At 53.6% G+C, this 14,255-nt stretch overlaps 1 protein-coding gene across 1 annotated transcript in view; it reads right to left on the bottom strand.

The window, feature by feature from the left end:
• The window catches only part of BLK (BLK proto-oncogene, Src family tyrosine kinase), a 52,377-nt gene extending 38,504 nt beyond the window's left edge, over positions 1-13,873 (bottom strand). The window contains exon 1 of the mRNA XM_081269090.1: positions 13,743-13,873. The gene's annotated coding sequence lies outside the window, so the exon portion shown is untranslated. The remainder of the gene's footprint in view (positions 1-13,742) is intronic.
• Between the last annotated feature and the right edge of the window lie 382 nt (positions 13,874-14,255).

Genomic DNA, 14,255 nt, shown 5'->3' with positions numbered 1-14,255 from the left:
TTACTCACAAGAGCCTGAAGCAGGAAGCCACCCTAGTGTCCCTTGATGGGTGAGTGGATACACAAAAGTGGTCTACACACACAGTTGGGAATTACTCCCCGCTTAGGAAGGAGGGGAATTCTGGCAATGCTACAAGTCACAAGACCCTGGAGGACAAATGCCAAGTGAAGTACGTCAGACACGGGGGGTGGGGGGGGGCAAACACTGCGTGACTCCACAGCATCCCTAGAGTAGACAGATTCATGGAGACAGAAGACAGTGGTGTGTGTCAGGGCCTGTGAGGGGAGGGGAGTCTGTGCTAATGGTGGGTTAGTTCATTAGGTGCTCTCACAACGGCCACTGACTGCATGGCTTAAACAAGACATTTGCAGGGCTAAAGAACGGAAGTTTGGGAGTCTCTTTCTCCCCACCTCCATGGTGTTAGTTCTTGGGGAAATGGGAGACAATGGGACCATGCAAGACCTCCTGGATGATCTTTCCCTCGAGAGGTCACTAATGAACGTGTCTTGAGCAGGTCAGCCAGCTCCTGCAAGTTTCAGGAGAGCTGCTGCTCTTCTGGGCTAGTCTCTGCACCCCAGGGGGCCATGAGCACCCTCACTGTGCTGCGTCCCGGGGTCTGAGGGCATCCACCAGCGAGCGTGGATTTTTGTTCTTTTTATTGTGACCTTGAGTGAGAAAGATGTTGTGCATTTGCGGCACAGGCCACCGCCGGGGACACGTATGCACACACCCAGCTCACGGTGAGAACCGAAGCTTCGAGAGACACTTCTCACTACTCCGCCAAGCCACGCTCTCCAGTATTTTCTATTCTGTATCATGTCATTTTTAAAAGGCTGTGACAACCCATGAAATTGGTTTGGTGAGCAACTGAAGAGCAGTGACTTCCCTTCTGAAACCACTGCTCTGAAGGAGTCAGAGTGGGGGGTAAAAGTGCCCAGGGAGCCTGTGTCCTGCCAACACCATGTCACTCCAGCACAGCACATGTGATGCCAGGAGAGGGTGCCCAGGGGGTGGACGGCACCTCTAAGGCAGAGTGGTATTGTAGGTGCTTACGTAATGTTAGGAAGGTCTGGAGAGTGATGAGGTCAGTGACTGGCCTAAAAGTTAGAGGGGAAACGTCAAAGACAAGGCAGGTGCTCAGACCAGGTAACAGTGCAGATTCACCAGAGCAGAAGATCAGGGTGTGAGAAATACACAGAGGAGTTAGAGGGAGAGGGGACCCAGCATGCACTGCCTGCCACTTCTGCCCAGGCTTTCTGTCAGACCCCAGGATGCAGGCGGAAGCCACCATGTCCCCAGGCCATGGCACTAGCTCTCGGCTCCCTCCAGTCTTCACCCTCCCTGGAGGCAGCCTCTGATGGCCCTGCTTTACAACTAGGACCACAGCCTGACAGGCCAGGTGTGCCAGGTCCTGGCCAGGTGTGAAGGCAGGACGGGTACAACCACAGCCCCTCCTCATTGCCCCGCCTCCACTGCCTCACCCCTCACTGCCAGGCGGAAGCGCCCTCCCTCACCTGAGCTCGCACTTGCTGACAAAAATGGGGTTTTCAGGGACTGCAGGGCCCCTGGGGTCTGTGTGGGGATATAGGCAGGATGGGGGTTGGTGCTGGCCAGGAGTGGGAGGGCTGAGGGTAACAGTCCCAGTTCCTGGGCGGGTGCTCACTGGCCGCATTAGAAACAACTGAGACAAACTGCTTCCCGGGCTCCACGTTACCAAAAGTCTGAGTCAGGACCAGAAGCTGTATTTCTTACAACTGCCCCACTGTGTCCCCCACAATTCCGACATACAGCCAGGGCTGTACTGAGGTCCCTCCTAATCCTAGCCCTCCTGCATAGGCACAGTCCCCAGCCACTGTGCCAAGAGGTGGGCAACTAGCCCTGAGAAGGCTCAGGGTGGGGAGAGTGGAAAGTTACAGGGGTCAGGAGGGCACAGAGGCCCACAGTGGCCACTGTGGCCAGGACCAGCACCTCTGTTCAGGGTGGTTTGCAGGCCCTAACTTTTCTACCCCATCCCTACCCTGCTCCCAGCCCTCAGAGGTCAGCGTGGTTGGGAGACCTGGGGTGACCTGCATTCCACTGAAGATGGATGAAAATATGATTTGCTTTTTCATTGTGTGACTTCTTGCCACATTCAGGAACTCCTTCCCCTGTGATGATGCCTGCTTTCTGTGAGTGGAGAACTTGGCCACACTGGAGCTCAAAGAGAGCAGGGCTGGCTGAGAAAACCCAGTACACTTAGGAAGTCACGGTCACCACTGCGCCAGAATCTGTTGTTAATGAGAGACACTGCTCCAAGAGGAAGGGCCGGTGGCATCCACGAACCCAGGGCTGACTCTCCCACCCTGTGGTTGAACCCTGGGATTTGGCCACTTGAATTTCAAGGTTTTGGGGCTTCTTGAGCCTTAACGAATAACATTTTGGTTTGATAAATGCAGCTTGCCTGCTATGGTTCATGCTTGAGCAGGAAAGAACAGTTAACTAGCCACAGATACTGCTGGGTCTGTCTGACTCTCTGGTCAGACATGCAGAGCTGGTGGGATTGATCGTTTTTAAAATGCCCAAACATTTCCTTTCATCAAGAGCCACCATTGCCACAATCCTGGCCAAATCTTGTGCTTTAACACATTAGCAATTAGCTTTGGTTAAACAAGGTGAAGTAGAAGGAGCCATTTCAGTAATGGGGCACTTCCGTGTAGAAGGCACCCATGCAGACTCACAGGGAGAAATCCCTGGGTTCAAATCCAAGGTTCCCACGTGCCAACCCAGAGTCCCTCGGCAAGCCCTTCTGCATCTCACAGTGGGGCTCACGTGTTCCCATAGCACCGCTGCCCCTTAGTATGTAGGTGGAGACCTTCAGCCTCCTTCATTCAACCCCACCCTTCCCAGAAACCAGGGGGAGGGGGAAGGAGAGAGGAGAGGTGGGGGAGAAAGAATCCAGTTTAAAAAATATATGTTTGGGGGAATCACAGCCCTCTCACAGATCTATTCCCAGAAGACATTTACATGCCACTTTTAAAAAAATGGAGGGTGTAGTTCATATTGTTTGACTATTGTTAACACTTGGTATCTATAAACAATTTTTAAATTTAACTTTATGCACCAAATTTGGCACCCAATTTCAGGACTGATTTCCCGGCAAGCCCCACACTTCATGGACCTCTGATTAAGAACAAATGAGGCCAAAACTTGGGGTTTGTTTCTGTCTGAGTCATTTCTTTTCACAGGCAGGAAAGTCTGCTCTCTGGCCAAAGACCACATCAGCAGCCCTGGCCCACAATATGGTGGCCAGGAAGCCAGAGGAGAGAGGGGGAGGCGCTCAGCCAGCACGGCCCTGGCTCCCGCTGCAGTTTGAAGCCCACCCGCTCGGCTCTGAACGGCGGTGGCACCACGCGTTCCGGGCGGTTTTGCAGCTGCGTGTTATTTGGTTGGTGGCTGCAGCCCTCTGTGACGGCAAGCACAGTTGAACTAGTGAACACGAGGAAATAGGACGCGGCCTGGAAAGCGGTCATTGTGGAGACCTGGAGCCACAGGAGGGATGTGTGTTACGAGGGAAAAAGAAAGTAGATGCGTCCAGAAACAAACCTCGGCATCGGCCAAACCCAGCTGAGAACCGCGTGGGTAAGGGCACTCGGCTGGCGGCCCTGTCAGTGGCTTCTATCTGTTCTCAAAGTTTCCTTTGGATTATGTAATTTCTACAGTTTTAAAGTCGGGAGGCACATGATACATCTGCACGACATTAGCCTGCTCTTCCACATGGCCCTGGCCACCTGGGGAACTTAGGGTCACAGCTCCCTCTTCCCATGGCTCCCTTGTGACTCTGCTGTGGAGGCAGGCGGGTTGCAGCAGGCCCGGCAAAGCCTCCAGACCCAGATGACCACAAAGCCCAGGGCTGGCCCTGGAGAGAGCGGCAGGCAGAGTCAGCACTCCAGCGCCCACCCTGGAGGAGCCCTCTCAGGCCCCGCTCAGTGTAGCCCCTGCACAGAGACTGGCTCAGGCCACCAGGGTGAGGGGGCTCCGTCCAAACCTGTGGGGGCCTCCGGTTCCTGTCGCACGCACATAGACTGACGCACAGAGTCAGGCGTAAATGATGTGTTCACGATGTATCTGGGGCGACAAACCCGCTGGGGGAGGCATTAGGTCCCCTGCTGACAAACCCAGGCCTGGTCTAGCTTCCGGCTGGCATCTGCTGGGGCTGGGCATCTACTGTGGTCTTGATGGTGTCCTCATGGGTGCCTGAGGTCAGCTACACCCCCAAAGCCACCTCAAGGAAACTGCCAAGTCTTCCTATGGCACAGCCTGAGGGCAGAGAGCAGCTCCAACCTCAGGTAGGAGGCCACTGTGACCCAGTTAGAGTCCGGTCAGTGCCTGAGTCACTACTGGGAAGCCTCCTAGGTAAGACAGTGTCTGCTGCCTGCAGCTCTGGCCTTAAGACCCCTGGCCTCCCCTCTGGGCTCCTAATGACCTGCCCCTCATCCCAGCCCCATCTGCAGCTGGTGGAGCCTGAGGAGCCAGCCTCAAATGCCCCCTGGCCTCCGGAAGCAGGAATGTCTCTCTCCTCTGGTGGCCCTAAGTACACAGCAGGACCTTGGGGACTATGTCCACAGCAATTTGAGTTGGATTGAAATAACTGATGGGCTCCCAGGGCTGACTCTTCAGTGACTTTTATTTTGGTGGCCTCGGGGCCTGGCATGGTGTCTGCCTTTCTGTGTGTCCCAATAAGTAATGGCTAAGAGTGACAGTCTCAGAGCTGGGAGCCACAGAGGTAGAGGGAAGAATGATGGAGGACGGACATGTGGGAGCAAGGGAGACGCGGGAGCTGGGCTACAGGTCCAGCTCCTGGGTGGACGGGAGTGAGCTCCAGACAGGACTGACCCCACAGTACAGCAGGGGCTTCTCCCTGGGCCCATTCCTTCAGGCGAGCTCATGCCAGAACTTCTTAGCAGAACAGAAGGTGCCATAGCCACAGGCCACGTTGCTTGGGTCACCAGCACATGCTCCTCTGTGAGCAGTTCCTGGCTCTTGACTCCTCAGTCCCTGTGTGTGCATGTGTGGACAGACTGCCTGCAACATCCCAGTCTGGCTCAGCCCCACCTCCCCAGACACACCCTCCATCTTGCTGCAGTGCCCAGCGCAGCCCAATGAGGACAGGCAGTAGAGAGGGAAGAGCGCAGACTTCCAAGGCACACAGACCTGAGTCTGAATCTTGGCCTTGGTCCTTCCCAACCCCCGCCCTGGACAAGCTCCTGACCACAGCATGGGCTGCTGTGGACATTGAGCCCGTGCACAAGGCATCTGGCACGTTCCTGGGCACCCACGTCTGCAGCCCTTCTGCATCTGAGCAAATGCATGAAGTGCTGGGCAGACCCACCAGAGGGCCAACCAGAGGGAGGAGCTCTCGTGGCCCTTCGTCTACCCCTTGAGAAGCAGACAGGGAAACAAGCCGGGGAGGAAGTCTCCCAGCCAAGGCGGCCAGGCTAGCACCCAGCTTGGGAATCACATGTGAAGAACAAACTAGCCTGGCAGGGGCCAACACTCTTTGGCCACCCCTCCCAGGACCCTGGCTCAGGATGCCCCCTCATCCAAGGTCTTATCAACGTCATCTGCACCCCTAGGCCTGGCAGGTCTTTGGCATATGCTCGGCTCTGTGTTGGCACAGACACTTGTACCCCCAAGCCCTCAGCCATCCCCCGGAAAGCTCTGGTTAGTGATTCCTAAACTCAGGCACTTGGGCCCCCCTGACCTAGGCCTTTGATCTCCACTGGGGCTACCAGGATCCTGTCCCTGTAACACCCTTCAGAGTGTCGGCTTTCCTTGTCTCAAGATTCCCGCTAGCCCTGGGGCATGGTGGTGTCCTCACCTCCAGCCAGGTGGCCACGGCTGCCCTTCCCAGGTTTGCACTTGGCAGGACCCTTCGGTGCCAGCTGCACCCGCACACACTCATGGTGGCCCCGGCCAGCGCCCCTGAAGATCTAGGATCATTCCCAGGGCAGGGTTCGCCACAGGCAGGAAGGTCAGTCACTGCCTTTCTTCCTTTAAAATCCTTCCGGGGCTCTCCCTGGTTTGCAGGGGTCCTTCCTCCTTGTCCCCCCCACCACACCCATTCCCATCACTCCTCCCTCCCAGGCACCTTCCACGCTCCGGGCTTTGTAAACACAGTGTACACTTGTATTCTGTGCCACAAGCTCAGAGGGGCTCCCCCGGCCTGTTGGCAGGTAGCACAGGGGTCTGTGTCTCTGAGATGCCTTGGACTGGTCTGTCTTCTCTCCACTTTGCACTGTGTTCTGTACCACACTTGACCCATCTGTGGGTGAGGCTTTTCTGTACCTGCCATCACCAGGAAGCAGGAAGTAGAATGCTGTGGGTTGAAAGGCACTGATGTGTTGGAGGGTAGGTCCCCAATGTGGTGAGGTGATAGGTGGTGGCAGCTTTAAGAGGAAGGGCCCAGTAGGAGGTCACTGGGGGTGTGCCCTGGGAAGTGCAGAGCAGAAACCAGCACCATGCTCTGGAGCCTCTAAAACTGGAGTTAAACAAACCTTTTTTCTTTATGAGAACCCAGTCTTGGGAATTTTGTTATAGCAGCAGAAAAGGATCTAATATAAAGAAACATACTGGGCATAGGGCAGTGAACACGACAGGGGCTGACTTGAGGGAAATGCTGCTGGGTCAGTCTGGATAGAGAGGGCTCAGGGGCCTCACTAAGTCTCAGTTGCAATGGGCAGGAGAGACATAGAGCCCTGTGCCCCACGATCGTGTGACAGATGTTTTGAGAATGGGGTTGTCCAGGGCCAGAGGCTGGAATGAGACATCCTGGCAGCCCCCCAGGATTCATCGATTATTGCCAAACACCAACTGGGCCTCCCCAGAAACTTTTGCCCTGAGACTCATAATCCCCCTGGAACTTGGACCTACCCTTGCAGAAAGCAGGGAGAACTCGCAGCTAACTGGTGTCAGTTTCTACTATTCAGGAGTAATTAAGGTGCTACTGAATATTGTCCTGTCTTTTGTATACCAAATTGTGGGCTGAGATTCCCACTGGCCACACCCAAATCTGCTCTTTGTTCATGGTTACCTGAGCCAACCACATCCTTCTAGAAATAGAAGCACCTTAGGAGTAAATTCAGCCCACACTTCAACCTCCTGTGAAGCCAGCGTCCCCAACTATTTCAAAGATTTTGCTTAGTGTCATTGTTCTTGCTAACAGCACATTCTGTTATTAATTGTTGTTTGAAATAATAAATAGGCCAAACACATGCCCCTGAGTATCCACAGGCTGTGTGACCCCGGGAAGGCAAAAATGAATAAATAAATAATAAATAAAGAATGAGATAACTCAGCATTTGAGTTGTCCTCCCCCCTTGGCCTGCAAACAAGGCATGGAAGGGCTCCAAGGCCTTCCCAGGCCTCCTGAAAGACACCCCGCAGTGTGGCAGAGAAGAGGAGGGACAGCTCCAGGGCCAGGCTGGACACTGTCTATGGGACTTGAAGGAAAGCACTTGGCTCTCTGGATATGTGACAGGAACTGGGGTGGAGAACCACAGGCTCCTGGCACAAAGTCTGAAGCCCCCTTTACTCTCCCCACCCCCACTGGGGCCAGTTCCCGAAACAGTCAGTCATGCCTGGCTGTGCTGGGCAGGGGAGGAGCGACGGACGCTAGAAGGCTCACGGGACATCAGGTCTGGGCCTTCACGTGCACATAGGAGGTCCCGGGGAGACAGGCAGCGTAGGCAAGGAGAGGGTTCAGCAAAGTTCTGGGGTACACAGGGAGTCTCCGAGGACAGGACGGCCCAGCATGCCGCGCGCGAGAAGTAAAGTCCTGCACCATCCAGTCTCTGGAGGACTGGGTGGGAGGCTGGGCACACATGGGTTGGAGTAGAGGAGACTGGACAGAGATGGGCCCCAAGGAAGTGGCAATTGTCCAGTCTAGAGGAGGAAGGACCAGAACTGAAGCCGTGGAACTTTGGAGACAGACTGGAGACAGGAGGGGACAGGTGCTATCACAGCTTTGCCTTCCACAGGGAGCCCCACCTGTGAGGCCAGGTGGGCATCCTCTAGCCTTTGCTAAGACTCCTGCCTCCTCTCCCTCCATGTTTCTTCCCCCGGGGGACAAAGCCTTTGCCCAGGAATGCTGGCATAGCTGGTCGATCATGGCAGGGGCATGAAAGATGGAGCAGCCATTCTAATTGTTTTAGTACGTTCTAATGTTCTCTCTGCTTTCTTATTGAGATCAACTGTACCTGCACAGCAGAAGCACCTCCTCACAGCTCCCTGGCCAGCCAAGCCACCATGGCACGTTGAAGTAGGCCAGGGTAGGAGTGTTTACACCCCAGGAGTAGGCAAATGCCACCAGGCTGGGGTCAATTTGACTTTTCTAGACTTGTGGTGTCCTATGTCCGCACACTGCGAACACCACAAAAAACGGAGGAAGCTCTCTTGGATATGTAAAGTGAATTAATCAGCTTGATGCCCATGTCAGTAAGCAGGACGGTGGTTCTCACACACCTGTTGCTTCTCTGTAATGTAAATGAAACTATCAGCCAATGCTGGTCAGCGGCAACCACAGCTGGCTTTCCACCTGGCAAAGGCCAGTGGCGCATTCTAAGGGACTCTGTTGACTAGATGGCACCTAGGACAAGGAATGCTGTGTCTTGTTGCTATTTGCAAATTTTTGTGTTTTTTGTATTCGCAGGTTTCATAATGAATGTGCGTGTGTGTTTAGTTCACATGTTTCCCAGAAAGCGGGTGGCTCAGCCTTCCCAGCACACCCTGCTTCAATCTACAAGGAAACTACCTTGACCAAACAATGTCCCCACCCAATGACAAGTGCCAGGGAGCCCATTGGACAGATGCCACAGGGTGGGATCGTTCCTATTCCCTGTCACTGAGCAGAGGAAGCAGGGTCAGCTTTTCTCATAAAGACACCCAGTTAAAAACGTGAAAGTGGGTCATTACTTTGGCCTCTATCTCAATGTGCAATATTTTTAAAATTATTTAAATTTTATTCTTAAAATGTGTTTGTGCCACTGAAGTGGCAGGAATAAAAGCAATCTTACAATAATTTTATATAACTCTTAACAGTACAAGGTGGGGTGTCTGTAAAAGTAGGCAGTTGGACTTTAAGCTGCAGGTCTTACTACGATAGATTCCCAGCTGAACATTTCACCATAGGATTCTTCTGCTTCCATCAGGGGTGGGGAGCGAATTCTCGCAGAGCACCCACACTACACATCAGCTTTTTCAGAAATGCTGCCTTGTTTATGTTTATTTATTTATTCATTTCCTGGCATTTCCCAAAAAAGACATGAGGCCACTTATAAAAACACATCGAGCACAATAACAGAGGAAAATAGACAAAAAAATCAGACCCAAGGGCAAATTAGAGCAGAAAACAAGCGTAGGGAGGAGAAGCTGGTGGAGACACACAGAGAATGCCACGCTGCAGACAGTTGATCGTGGTGAGATGCACATCTTGCCTTGCATGACCTGGAGCCCAAAGCAGAGAGTGGGAAATGGCTGTCTTGAGAAGTCACTGCCATCGCTCCAGAGAGGCATGGATTTTCCAGATGTGCAATCAAAAGAATCCTCCCATGGCTCCTTTCAGGAGAGTCCTGGGAGGATGCTGAGCACCAAGAAATGCCACTGCAAGTTTCCCACCTCTGTTTTTATGTATCCTCCAGCATGAGCAGAGGACAACTGTGCACACCAAGAAAGGATGGCCAAGCCTGACCAGGGAATGTGTTTCTCCAAACAGCCCAGGCATTGAGATCCAAATGCACGGCTCATGGACTGGCTTGATACAGGAGCAGGACCCAAAATATCTATCTTTGTATTTTCACAATCATGTTAAATTCATTTCCTCTTTTGAGAAATATCATCAAACCATCCTCCCCTTTTTTGAGATTTCAAAATAAACAATGTACATTAAAAAATTAAAGAACTTGCCATGTAAAATATCCTTTCTGACTGCAAGGACTCCTCTGGTGATTCTGACAAGGAGAATTGAGTGGGATCTCGAAGGGTGGGATGGTGTTTTCCATCAACTTGCATGTGCCTGAGAATCATGGCTTTGGAGTTCAAGTCTGATAAGCTTGTGATGTGTTATTATTAACAAGTAAAGAAAAACTCAGAGGCTACAGTCAGCTTACCTGAGGAAAGTCAGGCTGCTAGTACCCAGGGAGGCCAAGTCACCTTATGAGGAGATTCAGTGACTTTCCCAGGACACACAGCCAGGGAGTGGCAGGGCTACCCTTGAACTCCAGGCCCCGTACCCATACCCACAAGGCTGCGTCTAACCCCCACCTTATGAGACCCCCCTAGCAGACATGGCTGCTCCCTCTTGCTGCTTGGCTCCTGCCCTTTCCACTCCTCATAGTCCCACCACACTGAGAGAGGACAATGATATCCTCACTAAATAGCGGACTTGGTGATTCTAAATGTTGCTGGGTTGGCGGGTCCTCCTGGGAAACTGCTGTGAGCCGTAGCACTCTGTGGAAGAGTACACACCCCCTGAAGCCCCAGGAGCTTGTGGACAGGTCCAGGGCCCTTGGACTCCACTAAAGCATAGGAGTTCTGGGTCTTGAAGGTCAGAACTGACTTGGCCCACTGAGCATGGCAGCCACAGCCCTGTGGACACTACACACCGGTATGCAATACATGAACGCCCCTGAACTTGAGCCACCCTGACAGCACAGCCTCCCCCAGCCCCCACCCAGCATCCAGATGTCAAGGTTTGCAAGGAGCCAGCCGAGTGGTGGTGGTAAGGCCCCCAGAAATTCCTTGTGTCACACCCTCACCAAAGGGGGACCAAGAGCCACACAGTGGCTTAGGCCTGGACTCCCATCACGTGGCTCTATTTAGGTCATATGTGTGCCTAATTCTGAGGGTGGCTGCCTCACACGCCCCCTGCTCCACACCACCTCACCTCACAGGAAACCGAACATGCCAGGCCTTGAACACCTCTGCTCCTTCTGCAGGGGCCGCTTCCTGCACAGCTCTTCCCCATGGCTTAACCTTCACTAGCCGCGCAGGGTTTTGTCCTTGTGTCTTTCACTCAAGAACAGTTTTACAGGTTACTCCCCCGTGGGCCAGACACTGGAACCCAAAGGGGCACGCGGGGCCTGTCACCCACCCTTAAGGAGCTCAGTTCTAGAGAGGCTGGCAGGTCTGCCAGCCAGAGCTCTAGTATGTGCTGAGGTACATGAGGACACAGGGATGGCCTTGGGCACTGTGAACGAGGAGGAGGTGTCCACGCTGGTCCTGAGCATTAGAAAGGGGGACTTGCGGACTGGGGCTGGGGCTCAGTGGTAGAGCACTTGGGTTCGATCCTCAGCACCACATAAAAATAAACACATAAAAAGACATTGTGTCCACTTACAACTAAAAAAAACCAGAAAGCAAAGAAAAGGGGACTTTCCTCATTGAGAAGGTGGGGACTGCAGGCAGAGAGCAAACAGGGGCAGTCCGTGCAGGGGCAGGTCAAGCAGGACAGGTCAAGCAGGGCAGCTGCCTTCCAGAAGCCACAGGTGTCTGAGGAGTCCCCGAAGATGAGGACAGCCGGCAGTGGGGAGCAGATTTGACAAGAGGGCCGTTGGGGCCGGCTGTCATCCCCTCTCACAAGTTTTGACTTTCATCTCAGTGTTTTGTGATTGTCATCTCAATGTTGTGATTTCTATCTAAGCCATGTCTTCCTGCAGCTTCTGATTCTTTCTCCTTCCTGGACGGATTCTGAAGCATCTCTCATCTGGCCAGGCATCACTTCTGAGCAGGGCACACCTGCCCTGGGGAGCCTGCAGGGGTGGGCTAGGCTGCTCTGCCTGCCGTTCCCTCTCTGCACACCTGAACCTTACAAGTGGCCTGTCCCCACAGAGGCAGGGCAGCATGTGGGCCCCCCAGGCCCCATAACTCTGTGGGACCTCACTCACCCAGGGAGGGACTTGCAGTCCTACGCTGGCAGAAGCATTTTCCCACACAGAAAGCAGTCCTTGACTGGCCACATCAGAGGTCCCCAGCCCCTGGGGGATGGTGGAGCTAGGGGACGCAGATTCTATCTGGTAGGAGGCGGTGTTTCATGTGGGGGCTTTGGGGGCTCCTTTCCTCCATTCTGGACTCCCACTTCCTTCCTGGAGAGGAGTCAGGTTTGGGAGCCTGGGCCTGCGCTGGCACAGTGAACCCGGCAGGGCAGACCAGGCTGTGTCCAGCCCCAAGTCCCCCAACAGGAAGGGCTCAAAATGTGTGCTGAGTGAAAACTAAGTGGACAATAAGAAGGACCCCAAAGGGGGGACACAGAGCTCTCCCCTGAGCAAGGTGGGGGTTGGGAGAGAGAATAGCTAAAATGCAGAAGGGCTCCTACGTTCAGGAGCTCAAAAAGAGGGGACCTCGGGGCCATGGATGGCAGGTGTCTAGACTGTGGAGCACTTGGCCACTCTGCACTAAAACAGGAAGAGTGTGAATAGGTTCTCACTCTTTATTCTATTCATGATTCCAGATTCACAGCTCTAGTTCAGCTTTAGATTCTAGTTTGGAATTCTAGATTTGTAGAAAAATTGCAAAGATAGAGAGAATCACCCAGGTTCCCGTCTGTTTGCATCGTACCTAGCCATGGTCCATTTACTTGCCAGAACTTAGGCACTGATGCCGGTACAATGGCATTGATGAAAGCCTGGGTTAGGTTTACATCTTACGTATCTTTCCACTGATCACTTTTGTCTTTGGGATTCAACTCAGGATGAAGTTCTGGATGGATTTACATGTGACACCTCTTTAGTTTCTTCTGAGCTGTGATGATTTTCATATTTTTCCCTTTTTTATGACCTTGACACTTCTGAAGGTCAGATATGCTGCACACCGTCCCTCAGTTTGGATTTATCTGAGGTTTTCTCATGATTAAAACTGGGTTACAGGCTTGGGGGAAGAATCGCAAGGTAGAAAAAGTGACTCAGCCCCGGGGCTGTGACTTGGTCGCTTGGCCCAGCAGGTGTCTGGAGGGTTCTCCTCTGCACAGCCATGTTCTTCCCCTCCACACTCCAGGCCACTCCTCCCTGAAGGTCGGAGGAGTGAAGCTCCACCAATGAGAGTGGCCACGGCACCTGGGGAATGCTCTGTCACTATGCACCCCCATGGTCACCGTCCTTGATTCCTCAGCAGGGTGGAACAAGGAGGGTGAAATCAGGGACTCGTGACAAAATGGACAGAAGAGTTGTCAACACTCTAGGATCGAAAAAGGTCCCTCAAAATATGCTAGCAACTGCCCTTTCCTTTCCACAGTTGGCCTGTCCTGGCAAAATAGATGTCTTAGCCAAAAGCACCCTCATTAAATCTATTCAGAATACAGAAGAAATGGAGCAACACCATTCGAAAACAAACAAAATGACAGCAGCCGTTGACCCTGAGTGAGCCAGAGGTTCCCACATTCCTGCCAACCTCGCTCACCTGGGCTCAGCCCTGCCGCTGGCCTGGGGTCCCATCCCACCTCCATCTCCAGCCACGTCCTGTGACACACTGGTGGCCTTTTCCAGTTTGGAGCCCGAGACACAGACTCTACTGTGGGTGGAAGAGCTTTTCCATACAGCAACAGAAATTCCTCCCAAAGAGGAGCAGGTGAAGAGCGGGGCCACCACTTCCTAGCCACAGTGCAGACCCTCTTTCTACCCAGAGCGGTGTCCTCCTGCCCACCCAACTTTAGGGTCCCAGAGCACGGCTGGCACAGAGTAGAGAAACGAGATGGCCAAAAACCAGCAGAGACCTACCTCGTGGCTTCAGTGGCTTCTCACCATAGCTCTTCGGAGCCAGGACCCCTACTGTGGAGTGGCCTTCTGGCTGTGACCAGCAGCCCACCAAGCAGTTGTGGAGGAAAAGCCCGTCCTCAGGTGGAGTCCCCGCATCTCCGTCCTGTACATAGCTTGTGGCTTCCTGCTGGCAGCAGACAGGGGTGTCGCCCCCCCACTCTGTGATCCTTCAGCTGCCTTCACAGAGCGAGCTCAGCAGGAGCCCTGACCCTGCAGACCCCAACCCTGCAGCTGGGCACTGCAAAAGCTTCTGCGGGCTCACAGAAAAGGGTCTTGTGGCCCCTCTGTCCCAGAAAAGCCCACTAGGAAGGTCTGCGAGCCCCAGCCTTTCCCCAGCCTGGGGCCACGTGGGTCAACAGGCCCCTCTGCCGCCCCAGTGTTTTCTCAGGGGGTTTTGGTTTAACGGCATGGCTGATGCTTCCCTCACCGAGTCTGGCAGGGTGGGCAAATCGCTAGCAAACTCTACAAGATATT

Source organism: Spermophilus citellus, assembly GCF_964194105.1.
Source record: "Spermophilus citellus genome assembly, chromosome: 16".
NCBI lineage: Eukaryota > Metazoa > Chordata > Mammalia > Rodentia > Sciuridae > Spermophilus > Spermophilus citellus.
This window is presented reverse-complemented; position numbering and strand designations above follow the sequence as displayed.